The sequence below is a fragment of the Carcharhinus amblyrhynchos genome, chromosome 3 (genome assembly GCF_965287045.1).
Source record: "Carcharhinus amblyrhynchos chromosome 3, sCarAmb.v2.hapA, whole genome shotgun sequence".
Lineage (NCBI taxonomy): Eukaryota > Metazoa > Chordata > Chondrichthyes > Carcharhiniformes > Carcharhinidae > Carcharhinus > Carcharhinus amblyrhynchos.
Window position 1 is genome coordinate 126,630,940 of NC_137326.1, and position 20,155 is coordinate 126,651,094.

Consider the following 20,155-nt stretch of genomic DNA (forward strand, 5'->3'; position numbering starts at 1 on the left):
ACTACCTTCTTGATGAACGGCATGCTTTGTCTGCATGGCACGCAAGGAACAATACTTTTCACTGTATGTTAATACATGTGACGACAATAAATCAAACCAAATCAAAGTAATCATTAGAGTGGGAGAAGGCTGGTGTGAAATATAAATATTGCCGTAGACTTGTTGGATAAAATAACCTGACTCTGAGCTGGTGGATCTGTGGAGGAGTGAGAGCAAAATTCCACTCATTTATGACCAGTGCCGTTGTGCAGAATGTCAATGTTCACCATGAGGTCCAAACATGTGGAGAGGGCAGCCAGCACTCATGGACCGCATACCCCGACATAAGTGACTATTTTCAGGAATGGGAGCGGATAAAATGAAAGGACTCCCAATAATGGATCTAAGGAAATAATGGGCACATCAAACAATGTCCTGAAGATCTAAACTATGATGGGAATTTTTTTTATATAGCCACACACTCGAAAATAAAGGGGAAAATGTGAGAATTCAAGCTGATCATTAATGTTGGATCCCGGTAATAATATGTACAGTGTGAAAAATGGATCTGCTTTTGTCTCTAGATTAAAGAAAATGAAATAGTTTGAAATAAAAGATAACTAGAAATGAACAGAGGCGGGCTTTTTTTTTGTAGTTTTCCACATAAAAGGAAGACGTCACACTGTTTTTCGAAGGGCTTTTTAAAGTACTGGTAGCAGTTTGAAATTTGCACTTTTAAATAACATGTACACTCCATCTGCACGTTAACAAATCTAAATTATATATGTTAAAAGTGTAATGATTTTCAGTTTAAAAAAAATTACTGCAAAGAAATATTTTCATTGATGAGTAATGGGGGATGTATAATGACATCTGAAACCTACAAAGTCGGCTAGTAAAATTTTCATAAGGGAAAGTGTCTTGAGTTTTTAATCTTTCAGTGGAAACATATTTGCTCAAAGATGAAAATGTTCCTTTGTTGCTTACATCAAAAGACTGTCTGATGTCATCAAAGATATCAAGCCACAGAACATGCCAGTGCAGAGATGTGCTGCTCTTGCATGATTTACCCTTTTAATCGCTTTGTATGGTACAGCCTCAAATGCTTCTTCGATTCACTTTATCTGTATAGAGTGGAGAAATTGTTTTGAGGCGTGCAGCACTTCAAGAATGGTAACCTGGCATATGTGCTTTCTGCACACACACACACACACACACACACACACACACACACACACACACACACACACACACACACACACACACACACACACACACAGAAGCTGGTACACACACAGCGGCAGTACAGAATCTCCATCAAACAGAAATGTTAAAAGACCAGACTGAGATTGATTTTTCTTCCTAAGGCAGGCCAAAAATAAAATTAGATAGGAAAATGTTGATTTGTTTATTTATTGAAGAGACAAAAGTTAACAAGTAAGCACAATATCAGATAGCACACGATGTGAGGTAAAGTGGGTATAACAAGAGCTCCACACACTGCAGGAGGTACATAGGGGTGGATTTTATTGCCTCGCCCACCATGGGAATCGGAGAAGGTGAGGAGTGGACCATGGGAAAGTCTATTGACCTTGGGTGGGATTTTCCGTTTCAGGGTGAGCGAGGCCAGAAAATCCCACCCATAGACAGACTGAGTGAAAATGGTCAAATATGGTACAAAGTGTATGGTGAAGAACAAATGGTATAATTGCATTGCAGCATGCCTATAACCAGTGTCCAAGTATGGCTAAGGCAGTCTTCTCCCTCCTTAAGCACATGCTCATATTGCCCCCAGTCCCAACCCAGAGTCCAATATTGAAGATGTAACATAGTGCTCATACACACTCTGATCTGTGTCATTACTAAGCATCTGTCTCCAACTCGGGTGGCACAGTGGCTAGCTCACTGCATCACAGTGCCACGGCCCTGGGTTCAATTCCAACCGTCTGTGTGGTGTTTGCACATTCTCCCTGTGTCTGTGTGGGTTTCTTCCTGGTCCTTCAGTTTCTTCCCACAGTGTGCAGATTCAGTGGATTGGCCAGGGTAAATGTGCAGAGTTATGGGAATAGAGCAGGGGGATGGGCCTGGGTAAGATGTTCTTTCGGAGAATCGATGCAGACTCGGTGGGTCAAATGGCCTTCTTCTGCACTGTAAGGATTCTATAGATTCCTTGCCCATCTCTGAGCCTCCATTCTATATCAGCTTGATGCTGCGGTTTGACATTGCTTTCTTTCTCTTTTGCTTTCTGCTGATCAAAGAGGAATGTGGAGTCAACTTCATCAAGTCAGTGCAGGTCAAAAATGTTTGTTGGAATTCTTCTAATAGCTAACAGAGCCCTTTGACTTGCAACATGAAAATTAGATTAACTGATCTTGTTCTCTAGCGTAAGTTCATAAGATACAGGAGCAGAATTAGGCCATTTGGCCCACTGAGTCTGCTCCACCATTCAATCATGGCTGATACGCTCCTCATTCCCATTTTCTTGCCTTCTCCCCATAACTCTTCAACCCCATTACTAATTAAAGATCTATCCAACTCCCCCTTAAATTTACTCACAGTCCCAGTATCCACCATATTTTGAGGTAGTGAATTCCACAGATTCACAAACCTTTGGGTGAAGAAGTTTCTCCTCAACTCTGTTTTAAATTTGCAACCCCTTCTCCATCCTAGAATGCCCCACAAGAGGAAGCATCCACTCCATGTCTTCTTTATCCATATCCTTTATCATCTTGTATACCTCAATTTGATCTCCGCTCATTCTTCTAAATTCTAGTTAGTATAGGCCTAAACTGTTCAATCTCTTTTCATATGACAAACCCTTCATCTCTGGAATCAATCTAGTGAACTGCCTCCAGTGCCATTACATCTTTCCTCGGAGACCAAAACTGTGCAAAATATTCCATGTGCGGTCTCACCAATGCCTTGTGCAGTTGAAACAACACTTCCTTACCTTTATATTCTACTCCTTTAGCTATAAATACCAACAGTCAATTTACACTGAAAGTGTTAATGTAAGCTTACTTGCGACACTAATAAAGAAACTGTAAAACTATCCTTTGCTTCTTGGCGATGAACCAATTTTGGATCCAACTATTCTGACCAGTTTGCCATGTGGAACATTACCAAGAACCTTCCTAAAGTCAATGTAGCCCTGCATTAAACATATCGTCGATCCCTCCTTGTTACTGCCTCAGAAAATGCAATCAAATTAGTTAGGCACAGCACCTGATGATGGAGCAGTGCTCCGAAAGCTTGTGATTCTAAATAAACCTGTTGGACTTTGATCTGGTGTTGTGAGACTTCTTACTGTACCTCTTCATGACAAATTAGCTTTCTACTGTGGATTTGGGAGGCGATGGCCTTGTGGTATTTTCGCTAAACTACTAATCCTGAAACTCAGATAATGTTCCGGGGAGGCGGGTTCGAATCCCGCCATGGCAGATGGTAGAATTTGAATTCAATAAATAATCTGGAATCAAGAATCTACTGATGATCATATAACCACAGTCTGACCTACCCATGATTCCAGATAAACAGCAATGCAGTTGGCTCTCAGCTGCACTCCAAGGGCAACTAAGGATGGGCAATAAATGCTAGCCAGCCAGCGATGTCCATGTCCTACAAATGAATTTTTAAAACATCTACCCTGGCACACTTATTTCACATCAACAGCCAACAGGGGTAGCAGGCTTCCAAACTGTCAGTCTGGGATAGAGTAAAATCTAAGTCCTGCTGGTAAAATGATAACTTTTCACATCACTGTGCCAGTTAGCCCCAGGCATCACATTTCCATAAATAAATTCCAGTAAATAAAATAAGTTTACAGAATTAGTGTTCCTAAGGGATCTCAAGTTGTTCTTGCTATTAGATATCAGCAATTGCATTGCAAGTGTAAATGCAACATACCTATTCTATCTCAAAAACCTATTTTTAAAGATCAAAGTAAATATATTCCATTCTTCATATTTGAAAAGCTTCCTTATATTTGAATGATATCGGTCTCTCGATCTTTCATTTCAACCTTGTAGTTCTTGGATACGATACTGATGGATTTTTCATGTTTTCCTTAAGTCCATTTGAGAGAGTCTATTCAGTGAGCTGATAGCTTTCAGTCAGTGACTGACAATATATAGGTGGAGGTCAGTCTGGACAGAGATTCTCCCACACACACACCGTTATTTCTAAAGGCTCCTGGTTTGGGAAATGAGATTCTGGGTGGGATCTTCCAGCCGTGCTCACCCCGAGGCTGGAAAATCCTGCCCAAGGTCAACAGAGCTTTGCATGTTCCTTGTCCCGCCTCCTATGATTCCTGTGGTAGGTGGGGCAGGAAAGTTCTGCCACCTATGTACATATAATGTTTTGCTGACCATGACAACTGTCATTCATTGTGGTTTAATATTCAATGCCCTAATTTACTAGAATCAGAGAATCCTAGAATTCCTAGAGTACAGAAGGAGGCAATTTGGCCCATTGAGCCTTGCACCGACAGCAATCCCATCCAGGTTCTATCCCTGTAACACCTCCCCCTCCCCGCCCCCACACACATCCCCGTATTTACTCTGCTAAGCCCCCTGATACTAAGGGGCAATTTAGCATGGCCAATAAACCTAATCCATACACCTTTGGAGTGTGGGAGGAAACTGAAGCACCTGGTGGAAACCCATGCAGACACGGGGAGAACGTGCAAACTCCACACAGCCCTGAGGCTGAATTAAACCTGGGTCCCTGGCGCTGAGAAACAGCAGTGCTAACCTCTGTGCCTTCGTGCCGCCCATTGAAGAACTAATGTTCTTTAGGGAAGCAAATCTGCCACCCTTGCCCACTTTGGCATACATGTGGCTTCTGACCCATAGCAACATGGTTGACTCTTAACTACCCTCTGAACTGCCCAGTTGTTAAGATCCTGGGATACAACATGTATTGAATCAGCAACAGGTGATATTTGCGAAAAGTCACCCATTCAAAGACAAGTGCTTTTATTCTTTCCAAAATATGTAATCTGATGCATTGAGATATTACTGAGCCCCCGAGTGTTTCAGAAGATTAAAATGAGTAGAATACATCCCATTCCTATTGCATGTGCTTACTAAACCCATTTTATTGATGTGCGCCACTTGCTTCCTCCTGCATTGCCTGATGAAATGGCCAAAAATCAATTGACCCACCACTTGTCACTTCTGTCAAATTAAGATGGAAATTACACTCAAAAAATCTGTGCTATTGTTAAACAGTTAAAAATGACATGGTGTTGACTGCTTAAACCTTCTAGTTTAAATTTAATTTCACCTCTGATCTCTCAAACGACCTTGGTGCTTTCAGTCATAGTTTATGTATGGATCTGTCACATGTTGTGTCGCTGGATACGTATGGTAAATATCAGTAACGTTGTTCGGACTGCGAATTGAATCTTTCATTCACAGGATTGTCACGGCAGATATATCTAAACCTCTGCCCTTCCACACATTGTTGGAAAGGAAAGCAAAAGTCACACAGCTGCGGCGAGCTTGACAAAGTTTGCCTGCATTTCCCCGTTTTGATTTTGTAACATAAAACTCTTCACAACTGGCAAGGATCTGAAGGCAAACGATTGCATTTATCCAGTCACACAAACGGATTTACCTTTGATGACATTAGTCACGATGAACTTAGAAAAATTCCCATTTCTTAACAGCTGCAGTCTGTAATGTGCTTTGTTCATCATTAAACAAGCTAAATGGAGTTGACTTACTTTAACGACATGAATCAATAGTTGGAGTAGATATGCTACAGTCAAGGTCATGAACACCAACTACAAAGAGTGATCTTACCCTACATTAAAAACAAAATTCTCTGTGTTATGAAAGGAAGGTTCAAATCCTGAAAACATCGCTCTGTCCCATGTCTTATTGTCAGGGGAATATCACAACTGAAACAAAATGAAGGCCTGAATTTGTACAGCACCTTTGACAACCTCCGTAAGATTTTACGAGCAGCCATGGGGTAATACTCAGATTGTCTCTTTTGATATTGGCACCGGAGGGAGAAACACTGGTCAAGAAAGCCTGCTCCTTTTTTGAATTAGTGACATAGGATATATTTTTTCTGAATTTTACTGCCTTGGCCACCCGAGGCCAGTAAGATCCCACTCGGGGCCAATGGAGAATGCTGTTCTGCGAGCCTCGCCTGCCCTGATTACGGAGCAGGTGTGCCAGTAAAATTCCGAAGACTGTGCGAGATTCTCTGGCCTCCCAGCCACCTGTTTCCCACTGGCAGGAGGTGGCGCGTTGTTTGCTAGCAGCAGGATACTCTGGTCCCCCTGTTGTCAATGGGAATTCCCTTGACGCCGGCAGGAAACCCACAAGCAGGGATGTGTTGCCAACGGGACCGGCTGGAGAATTTCAGCCATTATGTCCATCTGAGACAGAAGGAAGAAGCTCAGCATGGCATCTCAATGGAAAGACATCATTGACAGTGCATTTTGTACTGGGCTGAAGTGTCAGACTAAACTTTGCACTCAACTTTCTGAATGGAGAATGCAACCTTCTGGTGCAAATGCAAAAATGCTACCTTCAAGCCACCTGACATATCTCTGCACCAACCTTTTCTGGATATACTCCTTTCTTCAATATATTGATACAATCAACATCCACTGTCTCCATTGGTAAGTCATTCTTTATATCACTACTCTATGTGTAAGAGGGAGATAATGAGTATGGCTTATTAAGCTTTCTTTATAAGGGTTAAATGTCTCATCAAAAGTGATTAGGGCATCTGTGTAACTCACTAGAGGGATTCTCATGGGATTTATTAGAAAGGTTAGGTAAAGTCCCACATTCATGGTATAAGAACATGTTGACGTGACAAGGACTGCTTATGTGGCTAAGAAGCCGCTAGAATCAATAGCTTGAATGCCTGGTGACCTCTGTACTGCCTCAAAGCAGGCAGTGAAAGGCAAGGCCACGTTTAGTAGCAACAAGAGATTAGGAAGACAGATAATTCTTGGAGCAATGGACACCTTGTTCTTGTGGTGTAGGTAAATTGTTTAATATGAATTTAAAACAGGCACCGATGGAGCTTAAAACAACATGCTTCTTACATGATTTTCACTGTATTAATGTCTAATAGTTTTTCAGTGGGATAGAGTCTGCTTCAGAGGCCTCTCTCTGAGGTGGTGCTCTCCCAACACATTGGCTAATAGATAATCATTCTGTACTTCAATGTCCTGAGATGCAATAATCTGCTCCACAACACTACGTAAACTGGTTAAGCTGAAACAGTATTTTCAATTTTTCCCCTTCTTTATAATGTCCATGGATCTTGTGATTGATAGGCTTAGAATTTCCTGAATATTTGCACCCAGACATACAGGTAGTCATGCATAAATCAAATACTGGGAGTATGAGATCAAGGAAACATATGTGTAAAAGTGCTGTACATGCAATACTCTTTGCCCTAAGTTCATCATTTCTTTCTGCCCATTTATTGATTCAGAAATACATCTGGACTTGTTAAAGTAGCTCCACCTCCATACTAAGGTGACAATTTCCTGCAAATTTGCTGGTTTAAGCTAGGTGTAAAATTAAGACATGACTATCAGGTGCATGCAAAAAAGCCTCTGGTGTCATAGTGATTTTTGTTTTGAGTGATTTCTATTTATTTATCCTTATGAGTACCTGCCCTGTATTTCCTCATTTATTGAGTGTATTTTGATAAGTCCCATTAAACTGTGAAAAGCATCCACAATTGCATATTCTTAACCATGCTGTGCCTAATGTGCATGAATGATGGGTAGATGGTTTGAAACATTAATTTTCAGAAGTAAAGAGTGAATATATACTGGGAGTTTAGTGAGTTGGTAGATAGTTACTTATGTTGATCTCAACTTGCTTCAACTCATTTTTATCTCCCAGCATATTGTAAGAGGTAGTTGCCTTGAATACAGGATGTTATGGTCTCCCAAACCTAAAATCTTGAAATATGTTGATGAGAAAGGCATAAATTTATCCGGCTGATTCCGGCGATGGCGGGACTGATGTATGAGGAGATATTGACTAGGTAGGATCATTTTCACTGGAGTTCAGACGAATGAGGGAGGATCTCATAGAGAGTTATAAAATTCTAACAGGACTAGACAGCGTAGATGCAGGGAGGTTATTCCTGAATCCAGAAACATTGGTCACAGTCTGAGGATTCGGGGTAGACCGTTTAGGATGGAGAGTGGTGAGCCTGTGGAATTCATTACCACATTAAGTAGTTGATGTCAAATAATTGAATGTATTCAAGAGGTAGCTAGATATAACACTTGGGGCGAAGGGGATCAAAGATTATGGGGAGAAAACAGGATTAGGCTATTGAGTTGGATGATCAGCCATGATTGTGATGGATTGCGGAGCAGGCTTGAAGGGCAAATGGCCTCCTCCTGCTCCTATCTTCTATAATGAATGCAATATTGGCTGAATTGCTCCCAATTTCCTGAGAATTTGCAGCCAAAGACTGTGCAGTGCATGCAAACAACCTCCACTGTAACAGATCAAGGATATTTGAGCCTTCTCATGTTGTTGCTGTATGCCTCAGTTTCCTCGATGTCTTTACACTTATTCATTAGGGATCTGCATTCAGATAGACATTCATAATTTTGACAAGTTTTCAATCCTAAATAATGAATGAACTCCCTTCTCACAATTTCCCCTTCTACTTAAGGCCTGAACTGAGCTTAGATTCTGGAAATATCCTTGTGAATTGAAAAAAGGCAGAATATAAAACTTCTATTCAAGAAACGAGGAAGTCAGAAAGTAAGAAACAATAGGCCATATGGCCTAACAACTGTTTTGGGAAAATGCTAAAATCCATTATTAAGGAAGTTGTAGCAGAACTTTTAGAAAATCATAATATTATCAAGTAGAGTCAACATGGATTTATGAAAGGGATATTGTGTTTGACAAATTTCACAGAGACTTTTGAGAATGTAACAAACAGGGTGAATTAAGGGGAACAAGTAGATGTAGTGTGTTTGGATTAGCAAAAGACATTCAATATGGAGCCAAATAAAATATGAAATACAAACTCATTATGCTGAGGATAATATATTAGCATGGATAGAGAATTTTAAAAAATTCCTGCCGATGCTGGAATCTGAAACTAAGAGAGAAATTGCTGGAAAACCTCAGCAGGTCTGACAGCATCTGTAAGGAGAGAAAAAAGCTGATGTTTCGAGTTCAAATGACCCTCTGTCAAAGCGGATAGAGGATCGGCTAACTAAAAAGGAAACAGGGATTTGGGACAAATGGATCATTTTTAGGTTGGCAAACTGTTATAGAGTTTCAGATCAGTACTGGGATACAAAGAATACAAAGGATGGACTTCTCCAACCCTTTCCAACAGCAGGATCTTCAGGTCCTGAAGTCAGCCCCCACTGTGGGTTCCCAGATGGCAGCATGGGCAAGAAACGTCAAATGCCATCAACTTCAGCAGGACCAGAAGATCCATGGGAAAACCTGGGATGGGGGGCTGCTGGTGAATTCCTCCCAAAGAGTCTGCAAAGAGACATGGATAGGTTAAATAAATGTGCAAAAGAAAATGGCAGATGGAGTATAATGTGGAAAAGGGTGAGATTGTCTACTGTTGTGGGAAGTATAGAAAAGTAATACAGGGGGGTCCTTGTGACAGGTGTATGTTTATAAGGAGATTTGTTGTATTGGAACTGTGCATTTAGTATTAAGGCTTATACAATATCATGGTTGTGTTTCTTTTCTTGTTTGTAATTGGTAAGAGCTATTGCTAGTTTTCTTTCTATGTATTAACTGTATCCTTAAATAAACTTCATTTGATAAAAGCTCCCTCATGTGTCATTTGAATCACAACTGAAAATAAATATCTCATGCTGGCCCTAGCCAAATTTAATGTGCAAAACTTATGGTCCAGGTTGACTTTATGGATTTCTGACCTGGATTATAGAATTGCAGAATAGACCACAGAAATCCTACAGTGCAGAAGGAGGCCATTCAGCCCGATGAGTCTGCACCAACAACAATCCCACCCATGCCTTGTTCTTGTAACCCTACATATTTACCTCACTAATCCCTCTAACCTATACAACCCAAGACACCAAGGGACAACTTAGCATGGCCAATGCACCTAACCCGCACATCTTTGGAGTGTGGAAGGAAACTGGAGCACCCGAAGGAAACCCATGCAGGTGCAGAGTGAACGTGCAAACTCCATACAGACAACGACCAAGACCGGGAATCAAAATTGGGTCCCTGGGGCTCTGAGGCAGCAATGCTAACCACTCTGCCACCATGCGCACCTACAAATGTAAGAACATAAGAACTAGGAGCAGGAGTAGGCCATTTGATCCCTCAAGCCTGCTCCACCATTCAAAAAGAACATAGCTGATCTTTTTGTGGACTCAGTTCCACTTACCCACCAGCTCACCATAGCCCTTAATTCCTTTACTGTTCAAAAATTTATCTATCCTTGCCTTAAAAACATTCAATGAGGTAGCCTCAACTGCTTCACTGGGCAGGGAATTCCACAGATTCACAACCCTTTGTATGAAGATGTTCCTCCTCAACTCAGTCCTATATCTGCTTCCCCTTCTTTTGAGGCTATGTCCCCTAGTTTTAGTTTCACCCACCAGTGGAAACAACTTCCCTGCTTCTATCTTATCTATTCCCTAAGCAGTAGACAACTATCATACAGTTTTGGACCTGCTGAGATTTTCCAGAATGTTTTTGTTTCAGATTCCAGTTTCTGCTGCATTTTAACAACTATGTTAAACATAGAACATAGAACCCTATGGTGCAGAAACAGGCCCTTCGGCCCATCGAGTCTGCACTGACCACAATCCCACCCAAGCCCTATCCCCATATCCCTACACATTTACCCGCTAATCCCTCTAACCTACACATCCCAGGACACTAAGGGGCAATTTTAGCATGGCCAATCAACCTAACCCGCACATCTTTGGGAGGAAACCAGAGCACCCGGAGGAAACCCACGCAGACACGAGGAGAATGTGCAAACTCCACACAGACAGTGACCTGAACCGGGAATCGACCCAGGTACTTGGAGCTGTGAAGCAGCAGTGCTAACCACTGTGCTACCGTGCCATGTTGTACCCATCGTGGTTGAAAAGCCATCATCCAGGGACATGGCTGAAGTTGGGCTTATTGGGTAAAAAGATCAGAAATCTCAACTCACATTCCTGCAATATTTAACATGTTTAGTGGTGAGGCGAAATGAGAACTTGAAGGTTGGTGGGAAAAGGATAATGAAAAAGAATTTTCTTTTTCCTATAGGTGATGGAAGTTGATGATACAGCTGTCAACATGAGAAATTGAAAAAAAATCAACAGAAATCCACAATAAATTGAAAACAGTTCTCAAGAGTATCAGGTCAAGAGCATTTCTGTCTTTATTATACTGTCACATATAATTTTCCAAACTTCGCTTTCCAACAACATAAGAACAATATTGTCTAAAGACAGCTGCTAGCACCAGCAAGCAGCTCAAATGAGCATTAGTTCAAAAGGTCTTCCATAAATTGAACATGTAGCAACTCAAATGAAAACAGAAAGTGTGAGTTGCCTGATGGTTTTGCTGACTAGCTGAATCATTATGCTGGGAATCATAGTGTTGGGTTACACCAATTTCCACCATTAAATTGGGAGGAGGATTAGGTTGAAGCTGGCTCTCTGGTAGTTCTTCAAAAGAAAAAGCCTAAAGTTTCCTTGGCCTTCTTGTAGAAGGTCAGGTCATGAGGAGGTATGTGCATTCCATTTGTGGCCTCCTGTATAGCATACATTGTGAGTTGAATGCTATGTTCACGCACCTCAGGACCAGATTTTCAGCATCAAGTTCTTTCAACTGAAAACTGCCCTGAAGAGCGTTTCTGACTTCAGGGTAGCACAGTTGAGGGAGTTGGATTTGTCCTCTGTGTGATGCTCTGCCATTAATAATTAATCTGCACTAAAAGTGAATAAAAATTTAAAGATTAAAAAAGTGATGACTCTTTCATGACAGTGTAATTCTATTTATTAAAGTTATTCCACCATCTCATTAGATCTTCTGAGAATTCCTTACTTGTCCACAGTAATTTGCACTTAAATGTCTCACACAAATATTTGAAAGGAGGAAAAAGGGAGGTTTGGAATGTACCTGCATTTCATTTAAGTAGCTAAAATGTGTTAACAATTGCATTTTGTGTTTTACTTTGTACAATAATAAATTAGAAACCTTATAAAGACTTGGGTCTGAAAATCCACACTAGTGGATTTGGGCATAAGATAGAGGAAATTGTCCCAGAAACCTCTTAAATTTAGAGGCAGAACCCTAAAATGCTTGTCTTCCACCCAAAATCATAGTGACATCCAATGTACATGCAGGCTAAGACATCTGGAACTCGCAGTCGAAATCTGTTCCCTAACATCAGAGGGAGTGGGACAAAGAATATGCATTTCTTCTTTGCCTTGCTCTAAAATTGGTATGTCTCCTGCTCTGGCCAAGACTGCTAGAAACCAGAAAAGGTCGTGAATGTAGTCCTGTCCAACATGCAAAACAGTGTCCCATCCATTAACTCCATATGTGCTTCCTGCTGCCTTGGAAAGCAGCCAGCATATCAAGGAGCCCATGCACCCCAGACATATTCTTTTCCACCTTCTTTGATTGAGAAAAAGATACAAAAATCTGAGAACACGTGCCAACCGACTCAAGAACAGCTTCTTCCTTGCTGCCATCAGATTTTTAAATGGAACTACCTTATATTAAGTTGATCTTTCTCTACACCCTAGTTATTCTGCATTCCCTCCTTTCTTTCTCCTCTTTGTACTCTATGACCAGTATGCTTTGTCGGTATAGTGCACAAGAAACAATACTTTTCACTGTATCACTGTATACCAATACATGTAACAATAATAAATCAAATCAAATAAAGTTCCTTGTCCCCAGTTTCCATTCTTCCTAATGGTCTGTACATGTGTGCGGCATTGAAGAGCCTAAGGTTTGGAAAGAATAGAGATCAATCAAACAGTAAGAATCAGTGAATCTGGTTCAATGTGGATACACAAGAGTTATCCCTGCATTAATTTATCTGACAGTTTTATGAATCCAACCTTTTGTGAGCACTATTGATCAATATAGAACCAATTTTTAACTCATAGCTCGCAATTAATTATCAACAAATATTTGGATTACTGCCAATAACTTCTCAGTTTCTTGACCAGATGTCATTAAACTAGTTACTGTCCATCAATTATGAGGGATTAAGGTTTCTATTATCAATTAATGAAAATAATGTTAAATACAATAATGTACTAATTAATCATTCTACAAAACACATTCCAGAGTGGTCGCAGTTATTGACTCAATTTGCAAAGCTGAAATAAAATCTTTATGTCTCTCTAATGATATTTCACTTTATAATACTGTAACTTAAACACTAACTCAACTGTTTAATGACCCCACGCTGCAGATTAGAGCTTGCATGTGCCAATTCTATGTGGCTTACTCACTTTACATATTCACCTTAATAGAAGAAATATTAACTTTTGCCCCGATTTGTAAAATATCACTAAGTTTCAAGTTTATTCATTAGTATCACAAGTAGGCTTACATTAACACTTCAACAAAGTTACTATGAAAATCCCCTAGTCGCCTGTTCGGGCACACTGAGGGAGAATTTAGTATAGCCAATACACCTAACCAGCACGTCTTTTGGACTGTGGGAGAAAACCAAAGCACCCAGAGGAAACCCATGCAGACACAGAAGAACGCAAAGAATCTGCACAGACAGTGACCCAAGCTTGGAATTGAACCTGGCTCCCTGGCACTGTGAGGGCAGCAGTGCTAACCACTGTGCCACCATGCCACCACTATTATGGCAGATTGCCATTATATTACTGTGCTGCAGCAAATCCTGTCAAAGCATCAACTTTGTATTGAGAATAATTATAGACTCAGGATCAATATATTGTCAGGAGGACTTCTGACATATGTTACATCCCTATTGAGATGCCAGGCTTTTCCATACAATATATTGAAATTGAAATGATGCTGAAGTTGGAATTATTTTGTTTTTGATTCCGGAGAAATCATGGGGCCTGTTTTTGGAACATAAGGTTTGAGAAGAAACTAATCCTATTAAATTTCACGACTCCGTTCCAGTTATTGATTGCCTATGCTTTATATGTGTGCTGCACACATATTACAACCAGTATTAAATTTTGAAGGACTGAGGTAGATATATAAATCAGATTAAGTTTATTTATTAGGATTACATTAACACTGCAGTGAAGTTACTGTGAGAGTCCCCTACTTGTCACACTCTAGCATCTGTTCAGGTACACTGAATGAGCGTTTAGCATGGTCAATCATCTAACCGGCACGTATTTTGATCCATGGGAGAAAACCAGAGCGTGCAGATGAAGCCCACACAGACACAGGGAGAATGTGCAGACTCTGCACAGGCATTGACCCAAGCTGGGAATTGAACGTAGGACCCTAGCACTATGAGGCAGCAATGCTAACCACTATGCCACCAGCTCTTCTCTCTCCTTTTTCAAATTCATCAATGAGAGAGTAGTTTTTTTATACAATTTTCCTGGCTTGTGAAGGTGACAAAAACAGGGAAAATAATGGAAGACCCTTGCACTTAGTTGATGACTTTTATGACCTTACGATTCTTCAAAGTATTTGACAGACGATGAAGTGTCTTGAAGTGAACTGAATGTTGCCATTTTCAGAGAATATGGTGGCCAATTTGTAAGTAGCCAAGTCCCATGAACAGTCACGAGGTAAATGACTAATTTATTTCGTTTGGCATTACGAATCGTGCATGAATCGCAAAAACCCAGTCTGCAGGTGCAGCAGGTGATCAAGAAGGCGAATGGAATGTTGGCCTTTATCGCTAGGGGGTAGAATATAAAAGCAAGGCAGTCTTGCTGCAACTGTACAAGGTAGTGGTGAGACCGCAACTGGAGTACTGTGTGCAGTTTTTGGTCCCCTTATTTGCGTAAGGATATATTGGCCTTGGAGGGAGTAGAGAGAAGGATCACCAGGCTGATAACGGAGATGAGGGGGTTAACTTACGAGGAGAGATTGAATGGACTGGGCCTGTACTCGTTGGAGTTTCGAAGGCTGAGGGGTGATCTTATATAGTCTTACAAGATAATGAAGGGGCTAGATAGCGTAGAGGTAGAGAGATTCTTTCTGCTTAGAAAGGAAACTAGAACTAAAGGGCACAGCCTCAAAATATGGGGCATGGGGCAGTTTAGAACAGAGTTGAGCAGGAACTTCTTCACTCAAAGGGTGGTGAATCTCTGGAATTCTCTGCCCATTGAAGTGGTGGAGGCTACCTCGTTGAATATATTTAAGTCACGGGTAGATAGATTTCTGATAGACAAGGGAATTAAGGGTTATGGGGAGCAGGTGGGAAAGTGGAACTGATCCACTTCAGATCAGCCATGATCTTATTGAATGGTGGCACAGGCTCGAGGGGCTAGATGGCCTACTCCTGCTCCTATTTCTTATGTTCTTATGTTATTGTAAATGGATAAACATTGGCTTGGCCACAAGACATAACTCCTTTGCTTGTTTTCAAAATAGTAATATCCTTAATATCCACCTAAGAGGGCAAGTGGTGCCTTAATTTAATTTCTTGAGCTAAATGACTGAAATTCTGACTTGCAGCACTCTACAGTAAGGCACAGTAAGCAACAAAATAGATTTTGTGTGTGAGCATGTCTGGAGTGGGACTTGAACCCACATTTGTCTTGGAGCAAGGGCTGATTCATACTTGAAGAATCACATTTATGTGCACAAATGGGCCGAATGGCCTCCTTCTGCACTGTTTTATGGTTCTATGCAGTGTGGACATCAAATGCAACTGGGGTGGAGGCTTCAAGCAATGTCAAATGAGGGCTCTGCGAGTTGTGCCTTGGATGTGATCTGAGAAAGGATGGCACTCAATGCATACTGTCAAAGCCGAGACACTCAGCTGAAGGATTTGGTGACAAACCCATTTTAGTAGTTTTGCACAGGAAACGTTCTGCATCCTTTATTCAATGGAGTTGCTTCATTGGCATGAAATTAATATTTAACAGGATGATTCTTGGGGACATCAATTGTAAAGTGACAGTGTGGCGGTATTAAACACTGTTTCATCTGTAAGTTGGAAAGTGCTGGTTTGCCGCACCCATAATATCCAGAAAAGACCAATCAGGCTTTGCTTCCAGTCAGGTACAACCCTTCCTCCGAAGAAAGAAATGATTTAATTGGTGGTTTGGTCAATGTGCAGAATCTCAGCAGCTAACTTCAGAGCACGTAGAACATTCGGAGTAGCTGTAATTACTGTAAGTGTTCCATTGCTGTCAGTGCTAACCTACTGCAATCTGATAAACATATGGCAGCATTGCCACAGTAAAAAGTCTGACAACACCAGGTTTTAGTAGGTTGGTTGGACTAAAACCTGGTGTTGTCAGACTTTTTACTGTGTTTACGCCAGTCCAACGCCGGCATACCCACATCATGAGCATTGCCACACACAGGATAATCCAAGCAAGGGATGGCTGCATTGGAAAAATATGTCCCTCGCATCAAATTCACATAAATCATAGAATCTACTGTGCAGAAGTAGGCCATTTAGCCCATCGAGTCTGCACCAGCCAAAATCCTACCCAGGCCCAATCCCCATAACCCCACGTATTTACCCTGCTAATCCCCTTGACACAAAGGGGAAATTTAGCATGGCCAATCCACCTAACCGGCACATCTTTGGACTGTGGGAAGAAACCGGAGCATCCGGAGGAAACCCACACAGACACGGGGAGAACATGCAAACTCCACACGTGCAGTAACCCAAGCCAGAAATCAAATCTGGGTCCCTGGTGCTGTGAGGCAGCAGTGCTAACTACTGTGCCACCGTGTCATAAGAACATAAGAACATAAGAAATAGGAGCAGGAGTAGGCCATCTGGCCCTTCGAGCCTGCCCCGCCATTCAATAAGATCATGGCTGATTTGTCGTGGCTCAGTTCCACTTTCCCGCCCTCTCCCCATAACCCTTAATCCCCTCTCCTATCAAAAACCCATCAACCCGCTTCTTAAAAATATTTAGCGAGGCAGCCTCCACCACTTCAACGGGCAGAGAATTCCAGATATTCACCACCCTTTGAGTGAAGAAGTTCCTCCTCAACTCCGTTCTAAACCGCCCCCCCTTTATCTTGAGGCTGTGCCCCCTAGTCCTACTGTCTTTTTTGAGCGGGAAGAGTCTCTCCACCTCTATCCTATCCATCCCATTCATCATCTTATACGTCTCAATGAGATCTCCCCTCATTCTTCTAAACTCTAACGAGTACAAGCCTAGTTTATTCAGCCTCTCCTCATAGCTCAACCCCCTCAACTCCGGTATCAGCCTAGTAAACCTCCTCTGCACTCCCTCCAAGGCCAAAATATCCTTGCGCAGGTGCGGCGCCCAAAACTGCACACAGTACTCCAGCTGCGGCCTCACCAATGCCCTATACAGCTGCAGCAAGACCTCCCTACTTTTATATTCAATCCCCCTCGCTATGAAGGCCAGCATCCCATTCGCCTTCCTGACCACCTGCTGCACCTGCAGGCTGGGTTTTTGCGACTCATGCACAAGGACCCCGAGGTCCCTCTGCACCGTCGCCTGCTGCAGTTTTTCGCCACGTAAGTAATAGTCCTTCCTACCATTCTTCCTACCAAAGTGGACCACCTCACACTTGCCAACATTAAATTCCATTTGCCATTTCCTGGCCCATTCGCCCAGCCTATCTAGATCCTTCTGCAGACTCTCCACACCCTCCGCACAATTTGCCTTTCCCCCAATCTTGGTGTCATCAGCAAATTTCGACACCCTACACTCGGTTCCCTCCTCCAGATCATCTATATAAATGGTAAATAGCTGAGGCCCCAGCACCGACCCCTGGGGCACCCCACTAGTCACCAACCGCCAATCCGAATAGCACCCATTGACCCCCACTCTCTGCCTCCTATTTGACAACCAATCCTCTATCCACGCTAACACCCTACCCCCAACTCCATGTCATCTGACCTTCTGCAGTAACCTCTTGTGAGGTACCTTATCAAACGCCTTCTGAAAATCCAGAAAGACCACATCCACCGGCTCTCCTCTATCCACCGCCCTAGACACATCCTCATAGAACTCCAGTAAATTTGTCAGACACGACTTCCCTTTAATGAAACCGTGTTGCGTCTGCCCTATCAAGCAATTCCCTTCAAGATGCCTCGCAATTTCCTCCTTAATGACGGATTCTAACATTTTACCTACCACAGACGTTAAACTAACCGGCCTATAATTCCCCGCCTTTTGCCTGGCACCCTTCTTAAACAACGGCATAACATTAGCCGTTTTCCAATCTTCCGGCACTTCCCCGGAATCCAGCGACGTCTGGAAAATAACCACCAAGGCATCCACTATAACCTCCGCCATTTCTTTCAGAACCCTCGGATGCATTCCATCCGGTCCTGGGGACTTGTCCACAATCAGCCCCTCCAGTCTGTCGCGCACCACCTCTCTAGTAACAGTAATGTCATTAAGACCCTCCAGTCCTACCACCTTTCCATCGCTAACACCCGGCAAATTATTCACGTCCTCCTCCGTGAAGACAGAAACAAAAAAGTTATTCAAGACCTTAGCCATATCCCCATCCCCTACCACTAGGTCCCCTTTCTCATCCTCTAAGGGACCAACGTTCACCCTAGCCAGCCTCTTCCTTTTTATATATTTATAAAAACTCTTGCTATCCTTTTTTATATTAAGCGCTAGCCCAGCTTCATAGCTTCTTCTACCCTCCTTTATCAACTTTTTTGTCAATCTTTGTTGACATTTAAACCTTTCCCAATCCTCTTCTCGCCCACTGCTCTTAGCTACTCTAAATTCCTCCGCTTTTAATTTAACACTTTCCTTCACCTCCTTCGTTATCCACGGCTTATTACCTCTCTTCCTACTGTCCTTTTTAACCATCGGAATAAATTTCTGCTGAGCACCAAGAAAGATCTCCTTAAAGATCCTCCACTGCTCCTCAGCAGACCTACCTTCCAACGCGCTCCCCCAGTCCACATTCGCCAATTCTTCTCTCATCCTACCATACTCCCCTCTATTCAAACAAAGGACGCGTGTCCGGGAACCCACTTTCTCCTCCTCCATCTGCAACAGAAACTCCACCATACAATGATCACTCTCTCCAAGAGGATCCTTCACCGCAAGGTCCCTAATTCTACCCGCCTCATTACATAGCACCAGATCCAAGATAGCTCGCTCCCTCGTCGGCTCCAACACACACTGTTCCAGGAAACTATCCTGGCAGCATTCCAAGAACTCCTCCTCGAGCCCACCTCGTCCAACATGGGTCGACCAATCAATATGCAGATTGAAATCCCCCATAACTACTGCCGTCCCATTCCTGCACGCCGCACTTATTTGCGCGTTAACAGCCCGCCCCACCTCCAGATCATTATTCGGGGGCCTATAGACGACACCCACCAGCGTCTTCCTCCCTTTGCTGTTCCTAATCTCCACCCACAACGATTCCACTTTCTGCTCTTTGGCTCCGATATCATCCCTTGCTACCACCTTGATGCTGTCCTTAATCAGCAGAGCTACGCCACCCCCTCTTTCCTCCTGCCTATCCTTCCTAAACACTTGATAGCCCTGTACATTCATCTCCCAGTCCCTGTCACCCTGCAGCCACGTCTCTGTAATGGCCACCAGATCGTATCCATTTGTGTCGATCTGCGCCACCAGCTCATCCACTTTATTCCGAATGCTTCGTGCATTCAGATAAAGCGCTTTCATCCCAGCCTTCTTCTGGACCCTATTTGCCGTAACGCCACCACTTGGGACATCCTCAGCCTCTTCCCTTACCTGTACCCTATCCTTAACTGTAGACCTCCTAACATCACCTACCCTCGCACCCTCCCCCCCCCTAATTCACCCAGATTAAGATGAAAGCACCCTGTGAAAATTGTTTGATCAGTGAGTGAGTGGGAAAATACAATACTAATATCCCATTAACTGTAATTTGTGAATCGTTTTTGGATGTATGTAACATGGTGTGGCATGGTGGCACAGTGGTTAACACTGCTGTCTCACAGTGCTAGGGGCCTGGGTTCATATTGCTGGATTGGGTCACTGTGCAGAGTCTGCGCAATGCCTGCT